The sequence below is a fragment of the Xenopus laevis genome, chromosome 3S (assembly GCF_017654675.1).
Source record: "Xenopus laevis strain J_2021 chromosome 3S, Xenopus_laevis_v10.1, whole genome shotgun sequence".
NCBI classification, from domain to species: Eukaryota; Metazoa; Chordata; class Amphibia; order Anura; family Pipidae; genus Xenopus; species Xenopus laevis.
The window spans coordinates 49,047,745-49,065,227 of record NC_054376.1 but is presented as its reverse complement, the minus strand read 5'-3'; the positions used below and the strand labels follow the sequence as shown (position 1 = coordinate 49,065,227).

At 37.2% G+C, this 17,483-nt stretch overlaps 1 protein-coding gene across 1 annotated transcript in view; it reads right to left on the bottom strand.

The window, feature by feature from the left end:
• homer2.S (homer scaffold protein 2 S homeolog) overlaps positions 1-17,483 on the bottom strand; it is a 75,816-nt gene that overhangs the window by 32,198 nt on the left and 26,135 nt on the right. The window lies entirely within an intron of this gene.

Here is a 17,483-nt window from a genome sequence, read left to right as displayed (position 1 = left end):
ACCCCATTACTTGGGTCTTTAGCAAAAGTGTGAAAACAAATCTTACTAGAAGTTTAACATTTCAGTCATGTTTGCTATACACACACACATGTTCTGTGTTACAGGGAGGATATCCCATGATGCCAGTAAAATAGTTTCGCTCCCATCACACCCCAATGTGCAGAAAATCATTGCCTGTCCTCACAGGTACTTGACGGAAACGCATTTTCCTTTCACAACTGAATGAGCTGAATTAACTTTGTAATGATGGATACCATAAAAAGGTCACCTCTACTAAAGCTTATTTCAGCGTAAACAAAGCATTATAGCACGTGGCTTGAATAAATCATCGGTAAAAAGACAAGTTTACCAGCAATGCGCACACCATTCATTGCTTAGCATCTGCGCTACGTTTAAGCAGGAACAGTCCAGAACAGACTTCTCTAAATAAATGATTAATGGCCAACCAACAGATTTGGTTTCAGTATTTAGCTGTTCCTAATTTCTATAGCCCCTGGGCACACAGGCATTTGTTATTGCAGAGTCCTCAAAATGCATTTCTTAAATGACAGCCACTTGTGTTGTGCTAGCATTATTATTATTAGCAGGTAAGTACTGCTGAAAAAGCACAACGCTCTTCAGAGACCTCTTAAAGTTCACAAAATAGAACTGAATATTGTGGTATGAGAAAGAAAGATAAGGATTTGCGCAAATAAAGGATACATGTCTCTTTATAAATATGTATTGTTATTATGGTTATTAAAATTTTTATTAAATTATTGTTATTAAAATTGTTATTCCCTAATTTTACCCCATTTTTGTGGTCCCACCAGTATATAATGCATTTCACTGATTATACACTTTATTTTCTGATCCCATAAAATCAGGGTTGTACTGTAAATGAGAGATGTCATGTTAATGGAAGCAGATAGGTCACTTACTTGCACCTTGTAAATGTATGCAAGCTCATGGGGCAGGGGCTTCACACTTATGTTTCTTAAGATGTACTACCTAATCATTATTATTGCCTAGATGTATTGCTTGCAATGTTTGTTCCCCTGTAAAAATGCAAAGTGCCGGGTACATACTAGTATGAACACAGTATACCTTATACTTATTTACCAATAATATATTGTATTTCTTTAAAGGCATGTAACAATCGCATAAATGCTTTCAGCACGAGAGCCTGAATGTAATCACATGCTCGTAGTGTAGGAGAAACTTGTATTTGTGCAATCATTCCTCCTTAGAGGCAGAGTTAAGCATAGAGATCAGTTTCTCAGCTGAAAGGGCATGTTGTGACATTTACCTACACATGTGGGAAACGTCATATTCCGGATTAAAATGAAACCTACTTTAATCTGCGCTTTTCTTTCTAAAACACTGGAGAGGAAAATTAACTTTATGGTCTTATCGTATCTGTAAAGAATTCCATTTCAGGATGGCTACAAAAGTACAGGCTCTGTTCCCATGCTTGGAAACTGTTTAGCGACCACTGACAGTAGAAAAAAAGATTGTGAATTTTATATTACCAGTGCGCAATGTATGTAATAAAGCATCTTACTGAAAAAGTAATGTTTGCTTCAAGAGATTACACCAACTTCAAGCATTCCTTAGCGTGCAATTAAAAAAAATTGCAAAGCAGTAAGTCTACTGAAGCATATTACATTGAAAAAAATGCAAACTTTTATTCTTATTGGTGGAATTTTTTTTTTCCATTTGTGACTTTTGTTACATTTCCTCCTTTAGGTATACCGTAATGCAAAGAAAACAGAAAGCTGCAGGAAATACAGAGCTTCTCTGTGTTTTGTTTTGTCAAGCATGTGACTAGCATTATACACCCATATAAGACTAACTTCTCTTTACGCATAACTGTTCCTTTAACGAGTCACTGCTTACACAACTAGCAATTAGCTCTCATGGGTTCCTTTGGGGAGCAGCTACAGCAGTGCATTTAGCCCAGATGTCAAATCCTGAAAGGGAGAGAATCAGAAGGAGCCCCTAGAAAACCTCTGCCCCTGTTCTTAATTAGGATTTAGGTATTTTTGTAGATTGTAGGGCAAGATATATGTTATGGAACAAGCAGAACTGGTTCCCCAAGATATAAACAGGGAAGAGACAGATCTACACTGAATTCTGTACAACCACATATCCAGAGGGTTGGCCTCAGATAATGAAAATATGGCTAGAAGTTTTTAGAGTCACATTTTAATGTCTTAATGCAATCTATAGATATCTCCAGTAAATAGCATCTCTCAAAGGGGACTCCATCTTCTGATTTCTGGCCACTACCTCAGTTGATCTGACTCTGATACGCATAACTACCAAAATAAATAACGTGTTTTAACAGGGGTTAGTTGAGTTGTTTTCAGATTGTTCACCATAAAAAGACTTTTTTTCAATTTCTTTCCATCTTTTATTTTTTTTTACAGTTTTTCCAAAACATAATTTTACAGTTTAATGTTCATGTCTCTGGTGTTTCAGTCTTGCAGAATCTGAACTGTTACAATTTGCTACATTTAGTTGATATAATTAGTTGATTTTTCAGCAGTATCTGTGGCATATTAGCAACTAATGTATCAATTCTAACAGTTGCCTTTAGTGAAGCTCCAGGATTGTGCTCAGCAGGGACAAAGATAACAAGTATAGAAACCAAATGTATCAATTTAGAACAGTTAAAGAATAAAATATGAAACGTTACACTTCAATATTAGAAAAACAGTCACAAATAGAAAATAATTGGAAAAAGTATTTGTTTATAGTGAACTATCTGAAACCAACTAAACTGAAAAAAGTGTTTGAAGGTGAACAACCCCTTCACAGATTAGATTGTAAAAATATCTGATACAAGACCTTCCTTCCATGAGAAACCCAATTGGTTAATGTCTTGCTAAAGTTGGAGAAAATTTTATCATCAAAGCCATTTCATAACATCCATCAAAATTCTGCTGGATTGTGATTTGGTAAAGGGCATATACATGGCACCGATTTTTTTTTTCCACAAACCATTTCTGTGATTGCTTGTGGATGTTAGCATCGTAGAACAATTGACTCCCATGCAGACAATTAACAGTGCTATGTAAGAGAACCTCATTAGTTATTCAAGTGGGAATAACACGATTTGGCATTATTATGGGTTGCAAAATGATAGCATTCAGATCACTCATGGAAGCCCTGGTATTCATAGTCTATGCACTGCAATTCATATGCAAGAATCCTGTCTGAAGATTGTATCTGGTGTCATTGATTGTTCATAGCTCATACTGGGGGTCATTTATCAACACTGGGCAAATTTGCCCATGGGCAGTAACCCATGGTAACCAATCAATTTGCTGCATTCGTTGTTCTACTTCCAGCTGGCTTTAAAAAGCACTGATTGGTTGCTATAGGTAAATTTGCCCAGTGTTGATAAATGAGCCCCAGTGGGTTCAGGTCCCGTAGATGGATATTTGTAGTAACTGGAAGCAACTAAAGGAGAATATGACAATCTGTCTAACTAATGCAAGGAATACACAACTGCCAGCTTTTTGCAAACAACCACCAAATACAGCAGGGAAATTACCCACGATGGATACTGGAAAAATATTCTTTTTGTATAAATGCAAGGAGGTCAAGTTAAAATGTTTTTACATAACACAAAAAAAAACATCCCTTTGGATTGTATAAAACATTTATTGGTGCTATCACTGCTAATTCCACCTGTTTGCATGACAACAACAGTTTAATAAATCCCTATAACAATGCTAATGAATGGTTCCTCTTATGTTTATAGAATGCCTGCAGCTATACTCACTATCAACATGTTAGAGTAATATGCCCACACCCTCTAAAAGCTGGTTTGCATACACCTAAATATTTCTACTAGTTTTAACAAATTCACCAGACAGGTTGCTGTCATTGCAAATATTCATTGAACCCATTTATCTCACACACACCTAACTCACAGCCCTCTATATCCAGGGGTGGTAGGCCAAGATATGTCCCTTTACATGCACTACTCTGAAGACATTGTTCTGCCAAAGAGATTTAATCATCACCAGAGTTAAGCAAGGCTGCAGAATGGATCACCCATCAGGTGAAAGATCTAGACAAATCATGAGAATCAGACCAATGAGAAAAAAATATTCCCATCTGTGGTCTATTAATTCCATACACTGCTTACATATGGAGAATGAGCTAGCTGGCTCTGCATCCGCTGTTAGAGCACTTTTCCCTAAATCGAATGCACAAGCTTCTTGGGTCTAGGACCCAACAGACATATTTTAGTACAAAGCAAAGTAGATTGTAATGGCTGCATGGGACAGTGACTATAAGGACCATAAATATTCTTTGTTTGCTGACCTATCAGAATGACCATACATAGACAACACTTGGTAATATCAGTGGCCACAATCCCTCCTTACACATTACATCAGATATCTTCTGGGATTCCCCTTACAGCTAAGGAACGTGCAGTTGTTATTGCTTTTTTATTGTAAATGTGCTTGCACAATAAATAAATTCCATCTGGGTTTCACTTTGCACTAATCAATACAGGTTATGGTCTTGTAGGGAGATTAAAAAGTGGAGGACGGAGTCTTACTGAAACCTGAGACGAGGTAATGGCAGATAAAGTAGGTGAGAACAGACAATTATTAATATTATCTGTTATTAATAAAATTCACACACACCAGGGTCAATCACCAGGAGCCAATTAAACTGTGTGTTTGGAGTGTGGGAGTAAACCTGAGTACCCAGGGGAAACCCATAGAGGCACATTAAAACATAAATGTTGTAAAACTGTTCTGTTTAGAGCAATCAAGCTTGAAACATCAGAATATATAGTATACTTACTAACAAAGGTAAAAACATCATCAATATATTATGACACATATTGCAGTATAGGATCTGCTACCTGGAATGCTTGGAACCTGGGGTTTTCCAGGGTTTTTCTTTTGTAATTTGGATCACCAAGTCTGCTAAAACCATTCAAACAAAACTCAATAGGGTGGATTAATACAGCTGTTTTATTATTACAGAGAAATAGATAAGCATTTCTCTAAAATTAGAATTATTTCCTTAACACTAACTTTCTGGGATATGACTTTGCCATAATTCAAAGCTTTTTGGACAACAGGTTTCCGAATATGGGATCACATATTAGTGTGTTTAAGGGCAACCACTGCAGCGTTGCTTCACTTCCCACAGACCTGTCTACAGAAACGACTGTGAAATTCACAAACTGTGTTAGGGAAATAATGGCTGCACAGTGGATTCCAACAGAGGGATCAGTGAGGAGTAAAGAAATGTAGCAGTAGAGGCATTAAAGGGGTTGTTTACCTTTGAGGTAACTTTTAGGGGTCAGTTTACTAAAGTGCGTTAAAAATATTCGCACAATATATAGACAGAATTTTCACTAAATATGTTATCGCCAGTTTACTAACCTGCGGTAAATATAAATTTGCGAATTTTCTTGTGCAAGAATAATTGTTCGCCAGTTATCGCATTCGCTGAAAATAACGCTACGTACACATTAACGCTTGGTTTACTAAACAGCGAAATGTGCTTAAGACAAAATTAACGTCAGAATATTCACAAACATTTACCGCCACCTATGTAGTGGCGTAAAAGTATTTTTTCGCCAGAAAATTCTCAAGGGGCAGGAAATATCCCATAATACTGTTTTTTTTTTACCCATCATTCTTTGCTGACAGGAGACAGATCGGTAGCTATTGCTGACAGGATGTTTTGGCTTCTGCTTCTATCTGTTGCAACAGCAGCAGTTTCAGCTCAAAGTCGTATTATTGGCAGCGGCATCACAGTCCAAGGATTCGTCAGCCTCTACACTTTTTTGGTTTCATTGTGATTGGCTACATTAAACTGTGCATTTCTATGAAGCAAAGAGATTGACTGGTATGATTTCTTGTTCCTATGATTCTATTGGCAGAAGGGTTTATATGATGCAGACATGTTTGATTGGTGTTACTCTGGTGATGTTGTTGGATGGTATAATCATCAGTCAAAGTTTATGAGTTTTGAAGATGCATTTCTGGCCATAAATGTCACAGTAAAAATTGTCATAATAACCGCCATAAAACAAGACTATTTAATAGCATAAATATTCGCAAAAGCTTAATTTTTCGCCAGAAAATTCGCAACTCGCTAAAATTACCGGGAACGTAAGCTGGTTCCTTAACGTAGTTACCGCAAGTGATCGCAAAGACTTCGGAGCGTATTGCTGTTTAGTAAACTTAGTCGCTGCGAATATTCTGGCGTAAAAATATTCTCAGCGATAACATGCGGAAACTTAAAGTCAGATTTACAGCACTTTAGTAAACGGACCCCTTAGTATGATTTAGAATGTGATATTCTGAGGCAATTTGCTATTGGTTTTATTTTTTTATTATCTGTGGTTTTTGAGATGTTTATCTTTTTATTCAGCAGCTCTCCAGTATGCTATTTCAGCAATCTGGTTGCTAGGGTCCAATTTACACTGGCAACCATGCATTTATTTAAAAAAAGAGACTAGAATAGGAATAGAAGAGGGCCTGAATAGAAAGATGATTAATAAAAAGTAGCAATAAAAATAAATGTGTAGCCTTACAGAGCATTTGTTTTTAGATGGGGTCAGTGACCCCCATTTGAAAGCTGGAGAGAGTTAGAAGAAAAAAACAAATAAATTTAAAACCATACAAAATAAATAATGAAGACCAATTGAAAAGCTGTTTAGAATTAACCATTTTAGAACATACTAAAAATTAGTTTAAAGGTGAACCACGCAGACTAATACATTACTTTCATGAACTGAAATGGCTACTTTTAAGTTCTAATTCATTTAATATTTTTATAAACTTTGTGTGGTTTTAAGATACATTTATATGAAAAAAACCATCACACTATTCTTTTTTTTTATTTGTTCTTATCTGACATCATCTCATGTCTGCACCCAGAATTTAGTGTTTAGTTCCTAAAGCTGAGTCAGTAACGGCTCCATAGAAGCTAGGAATAACAAAGCAAGCAGAGAATAAAATACATTTCCATTAGACATCCACAACAGGAAAATGCTGCTGATGTGGTTCTTTTATGAACCTTTCAGTATTTCTGGCATAAAGGCTTGAATTTCTTTTCCCATAAGGTTTCTACTTGACCTTCTAAGTATGACCTTCCCTCTTTCTCAAAACCAAGCATTCCTACAGCATGTTCTTGGGTTCCTTCATCTGAAAACATTCTTTTCTCCTTTCTCATCTCTCAACCTAGCTATAAATAATCAAGGTCACTTACAGTTCTTGCATCCACCTTTAAAGACTGGTCCCTGGTGCCTAGCAGATCTTTGGTGTATTTTATTCAACCCTAATCTATTATAAATATTGAAAAAAGTAATGTTAATTTGCAGTATACACAACATTTTGCCAGCAGACTTTTGACTTTCTTCTAGGGCTTATTACCAACTGTTAGGAGTATAACAATAAACATTCTTTCTAATAGCATGTAAGTGAGAAAATATTAAAATCCATTAAACCTTCAGAAATGATGGAACTATGGTAGAATATGCGCTCTATAGATTGACATACTTGTCAGAGGATGATAACATTGATGAGTCAGTTTGAATTACATGGCAGATTCCAAACACCACTGCCTGATGGAAAACATTTGTAGGAACAATAGGTTTTCCTTTGTTCAGTGGAGTCATTGTTCCAAGCCGTGCATTTTACTAATGCCAAAATTGCAAAAACTAGCACGAGAGACGATGTGCCTAGAAAATAAGCGTGTCTGAGTGATTTCTCAGCTTGGCATCATTTCCTCCAAAGTTGTCAACCCTGTTTGGCAATTAAGGCCCTGGAACACAATTCCTTGGTTGTGTCTAGTCATACAAGGGTGGATACTCCAGAGCAGCCTCTCAGCTGGTTTACTAACTTGTTTAAGCACAAAGACTACACAGAGTCACTTAACCTCAGAGCCACAGTTGATACAGGGTGGCACAGTACAAGCAAAAAACAAAACAAAAATCACGCACAATACTGATTATAGCGAATTCCAAAATTAGCAGAATGTTAAACGTAGAGTATATACAAATATTATAAGGGCGACATATGGATTTGAGGACCTTTTAACCATATTCTCTACATTGTAAATGTGAATAATAGATGACAATACATTTGCAGAATCCCAGGGTTCTTTGGAACCAATTTTGCCCCATTATGTTAGAACAGAACAGTAGTAAATTACTTTTTAATCTTTGTAAATGAACCTATTAAGTTGAATACATTTTGCTAAATGACACAATTCGAGGAAACCACCATCCCTTTGGATGGTCAACCCCTTTAGATGGCCTTGCCTCTCCTGACCAGCTTTCGCTCTCTTTATGGATAACTAGCCCTCTACCTCTGTATGGCCTTCCCTCCACACTTTGGCCAAACTTCTACTTTGGGATGACCAACCGATGCAGCTTTGAGCATAGGATTACAAGAAAACAACCATTATAATAAAAACATAACACGTAGAAGAAAATATGTATTATTCACTATAAAACTTCTACAGAGTGCATAAATCCATAAATATCCATAAATTGTCAGATAACAGTGTGTGTATGGGCAAGCAGAGAAATGAAAATATCCCATGAGCATAAAAAAACAGCAAAAAGGAAATAAATCCTTAATGTAAAGATAAATCCTTAATAAAGTATAGGGAGGTCTCTGAAGAAGGAAACCAACCCATAGAGGCCCAGCTGAAGTGCAAAAAGACACCTGTTATTGCATACTTACTTAAAATGTAACTTTTTTTATTTACCAAATTAACCATCTTTAAAAACCAAACAAACTATATTTGCATCTATGATATGTGGTTTCTCAAACACATTAAAAAATAAAGGTATTCCTTCTCCCTAGGAAAATAACGTTTATTTTATATGCAGGCCTTTTTCACTAATATGGAGCTCATATCATAATATGAATCCAAAGTTTTCTAAAGAGCATGCACTCTACCAACCCACTTTAACCAGGTGCCACACAGGTAATAATCACTTAGTCTTATATACCATAAACAGAAATAATATCCTGGGCACAAATGACTTAAAACTGACATTTTGCTACCTTCTTCAATACAATGACATTATTGAAAGGACCAGTGTATATAACACTTATATTAACATAAATAGAGATGCAAAAATAATATTACTTGGCCTTAACTGGTTGTTTGGTGGTATTTCTGTATTACAATCAATTTCACCGTAGAAAAAGAATTATTGCTGGTCTAATTATTTTTTTTCACTGAGAAAATGTACGCTAGCCACAAGAGTTTGTTGCAAAACATGCATTTTTCCCAACATTCCCAACTGGAAAATCACACAGTTTAAGCAATGTCTAAATAGGGACAGTTGGCAGGACAGAATCTGGTGCGTCTCAGAAGAGACATTTTAACCAGTCAGCAATATCTATTTATGATCATCTGAGATTCAGTTCTACCGAGGATGTCTCAGCAATAATTATGGCAGTTTCTCATTCATATGCTTCCCACTCATATGTGCAAAAGCAAGTAAGCAAACTGGTCTGTACTCTAGTTGATGTCCTCTGTTAGTTGCTGGGGCATGCTGGGAATTTCAGAACACAATGGCCATTGGGTTACAAGATTAACAACTGTGCAATCTAGTTTTGTAAGCAACCTGAACTAGTTGCTTAATAAAGCTTCCTTCCTAACTAGGTTATTGCCCTCACAGATACATTGTACCCAGGGGAAAAACTCATTTACCTAGAAGTAATTATCTTAATCATTCCTCTCCCTCTCAAAAACACCATCTGAAACAGAAAAACATACAAATCAGCCTTTAAACTAAGGTACTGCTGAGGCGAATCTAATTCAGGCCACGCTGCCAACCAGACTCAAACATTTAGTTCTACAGAGGACGTAAACCTATTTTTATTGCAGATCCAGTATAATGGTGGTGTAATGGTTAAATTTACTAAAAGGGTTAAACTTGCATAGCAGGCAAGACCCATCAGAGACACAGTGAAGTGGTTACAAATTACCCCTACATTGCTGTACCATTGGTGTAACATCTCCAGAACAGGTCTTATCAGTACTATGTATAAATTGAATTGTTTCACATCTGTGGGGCCACTAAGGGAGGCCCAACTCCCTTTTTCAATGTTCAAGGCTGTCAAAACTGAAGGGACGGCTCCCACATCAATGTTTTTCTGCCTTTTGAATAGCATTGTAATAACGTGTTGTGTAGAAGGGTATAAATACCCCCCTGTTCTTTGTTCTGTATTCTGTCTCTTTGGAGTACGGACTCCACGCAGCTCATATCAATAAACAACTCCGTACCTCAAGTGATCTCCTGTTTTATGAGAATTCCCACGATGGTGGTAACTGCAGAAATGCCACCAAACTCAATACCTACGCCCTACAGAGTACTTGTTCCAGGATAAGCACATGTGAATACCATTTACAGGAGGACTTTATTTGGACAATTAGGATCAAAGTTAGGAAATATTGCACTCTCTTGCTTCAAAGCTCCCATGAAGCTATACACCCATGAGTATGGGAACAAAGGTATATTTGTCTAGTGTTTAAAATATGTTGTATACCCACATATAATTCAGAGGGTGCATTTTATGGATTTTAATTTTTTTTTATTTTTCTGCACTTACTTATTTTTTTCTATTATTCCAAAAATTGCTATTTTCTTAATCCTGAAAAAGGATGGGTGTGTGGAACTATTAGATGAAAAACATTGTGAGGCACATTTATCAAGGGTCGAATTTCGAAGGTTAATCAAATTCGACCCTCGAAGTTAAACCCTTTAAATTCAAATATCGAATTCAAAGGATTTAGCGCAAATCCTTCGATCGGTCGAAGTAAAAATCCTTCGAATCGAATGATTCGGACGATTATAAGCGGACGATTATAAGCGATCGATCGAAGGATTTTTCTTCAATCAAAAAAAGCTTAGAAAAGTGCTGGGGAAGGTCCCCATAGGCTAACATTGTACCTCGGTAGGTTTAAATTGCCGAAGTAAGTAGTCAAAGTATTTTTTAAAGAGACAGTACTTCGACTATCGAATGGATTTTTAGTTTGATTCGTTGTCGAAGTCGAAGTTCGTAGTAGCCTATTCGATGGTCAAAGTACCCCAAAAAAAACCTTCGAAATTCGAAGTTTTTTTCATTCGATCCTTCACTCGAGCTTAGTAAATGTGCCCCTGTGTATTGGGGAGATAGGTCTGGCTTATGATGTACATGGCCTGAAAGTACAAATTTTGCTGAATTTTTCACACCGGATACTCTGCACATCTGCAATAACCAATAATGTTGAAGAAAACATCCTGAACATTATTTATAAGCCTGATGTAGCATTCAATGATGGTGTCAAAAGAAACCTCTGGTCTAAAATGAGAGAAGATCAACCATTGACTAACATCTAACATTTTGGCCAACTGCAAAGGAAGAAAAGTTCAGGGGAGGAATGGATATGGTAGAAAAAAATCTGTTTAATATAATATAAATAATTTCTACTATAGCTAATTATACTGTGCTTTTTTTCATTCAAGATAGTTCCCCTTTAATAATTAAGAAAGAAAAAGTATAATAACATAATAGCAATAGTCTAAAACGTTGCATCATCTCTGTTACACAAGAAGGTTTGTCAAATGGTCTTTGCCCACATAAGCAGGGATAAGGGTCTGCAGCTCTAATGTAGAAATCAGAGAGTTGTAGTTTAAAACGGGATGCATTTACCAACACGTGCCAGAATTTCATGTATCCGCATAAGATCTGTACTTTATTCTAGAATGATATTGTCTCAAATGAAAAAAGCAATTTGTAGTGTGTAGCGAATAATGGGCAAGAAGAAGTGTGTGGGAAGCTCAGGCCCTTGGAAATTTGCCGGTTAATAACAGTCTCACAGTAAGGGGCAAGCACTCAGCAGAACACCGTGGGGAGAGGCGGTGCGTTCTCCCCCACAAATAGAATACTAGAATAATTATCTGCAATAAACTAGATATTCGATTTTCTCTGAATAAATGTAAAAAATGTCTCAGCCGTAATGTTTAAATTTCATTTGGCATCAAAAAGAAATTACACAGAATAACAGGCTTTGATGTCTTTTTTTTCCCCATCTTGTAATTAGGTCAAGATGCAAACAATAGCAAGCATTTACTAATGTGGCCTCATTTTATATCATTATGTTAAAAGGCACCATAAAAATATTAGAGGCCTTGGCTTCCTATAATCTCCTTCAGCGCTTCGCTAAGAGTCAGACCATTAATAACCCCATATGTCTGCAAGGTGCACATTTATTAGTGGCACAGAGGAGATCCAGTAAATAGTGCTGCCTGCACATACATCTGCCCTCCTTATTTAAGCAAGATATACATGCTGTGGGATTATGCTGTTGGTGAACTACAAACATCACAATCCCTCAACAGCATTTCAAGAGCATGGTGTTTTAGCCCAATAGTGTCACCACTTTCTCATGACTGTAGCTTCCAACAGCTGAATGACCACAAATTGGAAAACCATGTTTTGGCATATATCAGAGATTACAAATGTGTTGCTGACACATGAGCATCTAACAAAGGGCAGCTGCATGTGGAGTGTCAGTGAGACCAGAAAGCAGTCAGTAAATCCCCTCGCTAATCTCTCATGCAATTTGCACCTCAGAGCTATGTCCCCCAGTGTGTGGGCTCCTGGTGCCCATGGATCTGCTTTCAGAGCATGACTGAAGGCATTGCATTCCAACATGAGGGTTATACAATTATAGCTGGTAGCTCCAGCAGTAAATTCTGTCATTTTCAGTGTCAGCGGCTCACATTGCAAGCATGCTATAACACAGAAGGAGGATTATGGTATAGAGAGGCCTTTCACGGATCAGAGTTTGTGTGCTGGAACTCACCATCACTTAAGCTAAAGCCACAATAGATGTTTACAGATTTAAGCTACAGACTCTTCAGACTGATTTGGCAGCTAATCTGCCAGTGTACGGGGCACTCCGACAGGCCCAAAAATCAATCTGGCATGTTTGATTTTCCCTTTGGATCAAGGACTTGCTCCAATGGCTTGTGTTCTCGTTGCTGTAAGATGATCATTTGGCCCTCGGACCAGCAATCAGATTATGCCCGATATAGACCACTTTAGGTGGGCATATCGAGGGAAAGATCTGCTCATTTGGCGACCTCATCAAACAAGCTCTGCATGTAAGAGGAACTATGAAAGTCAATGCAAGAGCAATGCGGTACTCATTTGAAAAGGATCCACATCACTGGTTGTCAGGATGATAAATTGGTAGTTGGCCCATTAAATTTGCTGCCAGTATCTCTTAACCAAGGGTATTCATGATACTAGTACAAGAAATAGTAGTCCGACCGTCACTCATTTCCTTATGTATTGGCATATGAAAGTTTCTATCTTGTTTAAGGTTATGGAAAAATTCTTTTAGGTATGGGTTCTTAAAAAAAGGTTTTGATTTAATTGCAATAACGTTTTGTTTGTTATTGTACAATTCCATCTCCTCAGATCATACACCTAACCTGAGCTGTGATTTCAAAGATGTCTTAAATTGTATGACTAGCTAAGGTGTCACTTGCCACTGGATTCATAAGCAGCTGCCAGTCCTAAATTGTTTAAAGATGTATGTTTGGGTTCAAAACACTGAATAAAGAGGCAGTTGCCAATTAAGTCAAAGAAAGGCAGCACCAATAGGTTCGTCATTTCTCTGCTTGCTAAAATACAGCTGTTCCATATAATGTCAAGTGTGCCTTGGCCTTTTACTGTATGAAGATTTGCACTTGGTGGTGTATCTTCAGGTCATGTTAACCTTTTTTTTCTATAGCACCAACATTTTCACTGTACAATACATGGATGTATATATTGAACATACAGATTACACACCAAAACAAAACCAATAAAATAGGGCCTAAAATTATGATTTCACAAAGAAATTTATGGAGCAGGCTGGGGGAGGTCTAAGAATCATTTAGAAAGTAGCATCCAGACAGCAGTCTTCTGGTTTTAGAACAAATAGAAACTAGCTTATTCCTCTAACAATACAGTTTTCAGTGGACCAGTACAATAAAAGCCATATGTGGCCATACTGTCAAGATAAACATGAAAGTTTTACAACACAGGTTTGTGCCAAACAAGTAACAATCCTCTGTGACTTATTCAACCCCCTGATTTGGTAGGGTTGGCCTTTATGGACTTTTGTCAGTTTTCAACCCAAATTAATTATATATGAGTAGAATTGTGGCCATCTGGCATGAGTGGAACGGGGGGTGTTTCGTGTGCCTGGTGATTTTAGGTACTAGTCTCTAACTTTCAAAAATATACAGCAAGATGATGGGCTGATAGAAAGGAGGTTCAAGCAGAGGAAGACAGAGAAATTACTGAGTTAAAAATGTGTGGCACAGGCATGCAGGACTATTTGACTACGGGGATACGAATATCATAATATTTACATGCTGATAACTGTGCTTAAACTATTGATCACCATTAGAATGTTTGCCTGCACACAAATGTGCCTGCACATTTAAATTAATATACAGCTGACCCACTTGCAGGCTGATCAGTCTCCATTTTCCAGTTATTATTTGTAGCCAATGCTACATTAAATATCTGACTGGTCACCTATGTACCAAAGGCTGGTTACCTAATGTAAACCTCAGTGTGGCTAACTTTACAGAAAGGCAGACAGACAGACAGGAACGTAAGCTTTCAAGTAAGTGTCTCAGATGACATATTGCCTTACTCCATGGTGGGGATACTGCTCATTATCAGGGTGCCTTTGTGTATGGTTTTAATTGCCACAGAATAGTCATACTTGTGTCACTACCCTAAAAAGCCTGTAACCTATATCTTTAAGGGCTAGTCCACACGGGGAGATAGCGACGCGTTTGCGGTCGCGGCGAAAAAGCGCCGCGAGGCATTTTCAGGCGACTGTTGAAAAGCGCATCGCCTCGTGTGGTTAGCACAGGCGTTTTTACATAGGCGCCCATACAAAACTGTCGCCTGCGCCGGTCGCGGCGCTTTGTCGCCGCGACCGCAAACGCGTCGCTATCTCCCCGTGTGGAATAGCCCTGAATGTATGGAATAGTAAACTGATGCTAATTTTGGAGTATAATCCATTTTCATTAAGCCCTATGGGCAAATGTTCTTAGGACAGGCTTTTGCATTTTTGATGTGCAGTGACTTTAATGGAGACAGCCTGATAAACTCCTTACTGTAATTTGAAGGCTGAATGGAATTGTTCATATGCCATTATGAACTCTGCAAGAGGCATGACTCATTTCTCAAATGTGTGAATCACATTACTTATGAAACGCAGTAAGCCAAGCACATTAAGAAGTTAGTTAACCTTAGCATTGCACGCAGGTGTTGATGTTACGGTAAAATGAATTCAGTTGAGTACTTCATGCAGTCACCCACTGGTTATCACATTGATACTGCTGGACACGACAAACTGCTGAGTTAGTCACCAACCTGTTAATAGAATATGCTATTTTCCTAAGTGTTTGTTTTTAATTCAGTATAGAACAGGAGAGCCAAATGAAAGTACTTTGAATGATGGGAAAGACTCTTGGGGCAAGTTTATAGGAGGTCATCTAACTTCTATAGTACTCCTTCATTCTGGGGGACATTGATTATTTACAGAGTAGCTAAGTATAGCCCAATGACCGATACACGACTAATATAATTCATATTTAAATGAAAACTGGTCAGTCATAAAGCCTATCCCATGAAATCACCTTTTTAGCATTATTTATTTCCCCATGCCAAAAAATACATTACAATAATCTTCTAGAAATTTAATTACGTGACATATTTTTGTACAGAATTTGACTCAACACTAGGTTAACAACTTTGAGGTCTATATATGAATAGATTTTAAATTTAGCCTATTAATAAGCATTAGTCATTGTGGCGTCTTCAGACATTCTGTGCAATAAATGTCCCCAGAAGGGTATGACAAAGAAGTTTCGCACGTTTGCTAGGAGAATTCAGCCCTGAAGAGATGACATCCACAGTGATCCTTAAAAGAGTGGCTCTACGGACATACATTGTAACATTTTTATTTGTATCTTTTCATCTATATTGGATGAAAACACGTGCACTCGAACACAGAGAATTCAATTAGAAGGTTGACAACCAACTCACCATATTATAAAAAAAGTTGGGTGAGACTTAATACTTCCACTACTCATGGAGTATCTATGGTTAACCATGGAACAACATGGGCTTAAAAATTATTTTAAGTCATTTTACAGGGCCTGTACATTGTTCACTTGGCTCTGTTTAGTTTGCACAATGAATATAAAGTTCAGCTGTAGTGATGGGCAAATCTGAAATGGCAAAAATTTGCCAAAGTTAATTTTTGCTCATCATTATCCAGCTGAAATACAATTTCTAAACTCCAAATGAACCATTTGCTTTGTCAGTATGTTGTGACACCTCAAATATGTTGGGAGGCTTCGGTATTCCCAGTTCAGACATACAGATATTTCGCGTATTACTTATTATTTCTATACTGAGAAGTATAAGGGTCTGAGAGCATTGTGTTCGAAAGGATAAAATAAAATCCAGATCTTCATGAGGACACTGTTCATCTTCTGAGAGAAATTATGCCCATTTCCTACACTGTCATACTTAAAGGGTATGTCAACCCCAAAAATAAAAATTTGCTTAATAAATGAAAACATAATTCTAAGCAACTTTCCAATGTATATTTATTAAACATTTTTGATGCTTTTAAAGTTGTTTGTAAAATGTTTGCTGTTAAAAGCAGCATTTGCTTAATTCCCTGGTTATTACTTTTTAAACAATTTTGTAAAAGTCTTGGTTCCCCAGCAAAGTCAGGCCTGTTAATCCGCTGCCTTGAGCCTTCAGGGCAGAGAATAGAAAGGAACAGGCACTGCTTACAATTGCAATACAAATAACTTAAAACCCATAGAAAATTAGTAATGCAAGTATATTGCAAAGTTGCTTAGAATCTCTTATTAGGCAAGTTTTTATTTTAGGGTTAACTTGCCCTTTAAGTCACAAATCTGTTGTAGATGGTGGTAGTGATTAAACAAGGCATATCTAAAAGCAGTTTTGTAGTCTCATTACAGAGGGAGTGGACTGAGAAAAAGCAAAGATGAAGCGATGCAGAGAATACAAAAGCCCAGATCTCCTTGATGTACAGTACCTCCATTCCTAACTAACCTATTAAGTCATTTCCAAGAATGTTCATTGCTTGCCAGTAAAAATCACTGTTCCCTGTTCTGGAGAAGCAAAGCCTTTTTCTATCACATTATTCCTTGTGAAATGGGTTCTTTGATGACTGTGAAAGCTTTAATTGGTCATACATGAAAAGGGATCTTATTCTGCTGTTGCGCAGAACATCTGCTCTAGCTAAAAGGTCTTTACTGCTCAGGAAGGACAGAATATCAAATGAGATGTTCTTGATATTCACATCTAAGGAGAAGTCATTCAATTTTGATGCAAAAAAAATCTGAAAATTGTTTTATGCTAGAAGCACAATTGAGGAAAGGTAAATCC